The following is a 1,625-nucleotide window of genomic DNA, read 5'->3' on the forward strand; positions in this document are numbered from 1 at the left end:
GGCATCACAGTATGTGAGGGGCGTAACATTTCTGTCACACGCTTGAGGTATTCGGCCAATCATAATGCACTGGATAGCTGGCCAATCACAGCACACCTCGCTTTTTCAGACCGATGAGCTTTGTAAAAATCGAAGCGTTTCAGAAAGACGGGGCATAGAGGAGAAACAATAATGTACAGTATGTGGAAAATAATGTGTTTTTTTAACCTTAAACCGCATAAACACATTTCATTACACCAAATACACAAAATAATGTTCTTTTTAGCAACATCATATGACCCCTTTAAACGAAATCGTGAAACAATTGGGTGTGGGGTTTATATGAGTGTATCTATGAAGAGAACTGACTTTAGTTTAGATTTAACTAAAGATTTAGATTTGTTTCTCAATGGGGGCGTTCAGAGAGCATCTGGGGTCGCTGGAAGCATTTTCGAAAGGGACCGCTGAGGTGTTTTTTGGGAGCCGTTTGGTTAAAGACGAGTTTACACCAAAGCTGTATGGAGCTGAAACTTCCAAAAGAAAAAGATCTGCAACGTCTAACGCCGTCTCTAGACTGGATGCATCAACTTTCCAGATCTATTTGTCCGGTTAGCGCGGTAGGCAAGCGCGTGGAGAAATAGAACCGTTTACCGTGAGCGCGCGTTCAGTCACAGAATCAATAACTGGCTGCGTTTACACTTGCATTAACATGCGATCACCGTGATCTGATCAAGCAGATCGGATCATCAGTCAACCAGGACACGGCGCGTTTACACTTGGCAACATCAGCTGACTTCTCGATCTGGATAACCGATCGGATCTGTATTTCCCGCGCAATATCTAAATAAGTGAAGTGGTGGGTTTTCTTTTGAAAACTATTTTCAGTCGCGGGACATTTTACAAATCGCTCTGTTCTTCTACATCGGGAGAGAGGGGGCGGCGTTTTGCGTGATGTCGACCTGCGAATGCAGACACGATGGCTGGATTGCGTTTACATTACACTGAGATCCGATCACAATGCGTCCTCGACTACCTCTGGAACAGGACACGCTGATCGGATAACATTGATCAGAAGCGCGTTTACACTTGTCTTTTCAATGTGTATGTGGACAACATCCGGATACAGGTCGCATGTTAATGCCAAGTGTAAACGCTGATTATAATATGTTCTGTGTGCTTTTGAAGCCGTTCGCGTCCGGTGTAGTAGTGTTCCTGCCAGCTTACATCAATGCGCTCAGCTTTCTGTAGCGCAGCTGCCGAACTTCTCGTCAAAACAATAGCCAGCATTGACACGATAAAGCACGTCCATTTTCTCAGGCAGTGAAAAGCACCCTAAGTTGAAAATGTAATGATAGGATTGGCGTAACAGGTTTGGTAAACGCTCCAGTGCGTAGGCTATTTGTGTTTGCGCTCTAGAGAACATCAAAAGTTTCTATTTACAAAGTGTTTCCCTTTCATGGGAACTTCGAACTGCGTCCTCTAGGGGTCGCTATGGGGGACGCCTCGTCGTGACCCGTGTCTGAAGCATACATTGAAAAAACACCAACTCGTTGGCCAGCGACAGCCATGACGTCACTACCGGTGCGACTATAGTATAAATAGGCGCCGGGAGCACACATCATTCTCTTCTTCGTCTTCACTGACCG

Source organism: Sinocyclocheilus rhinocerous, unplaced genomic scaffold (genome assembly GCF_001515625.1).
Source record: "Sinocyclocheilus rhinocerous isolate Xijiao unplaced genomic scaffold, SAMN03320098_v1.1 scaffold428, whole genome shotgun sequence".
NCBI lineage: Eukaryota > Metazoa > Chordata > Actinopteri > Cypriniformes > Cyprinidae > Sinocyclocheilus > Sinocyclocheilus rhinocerous.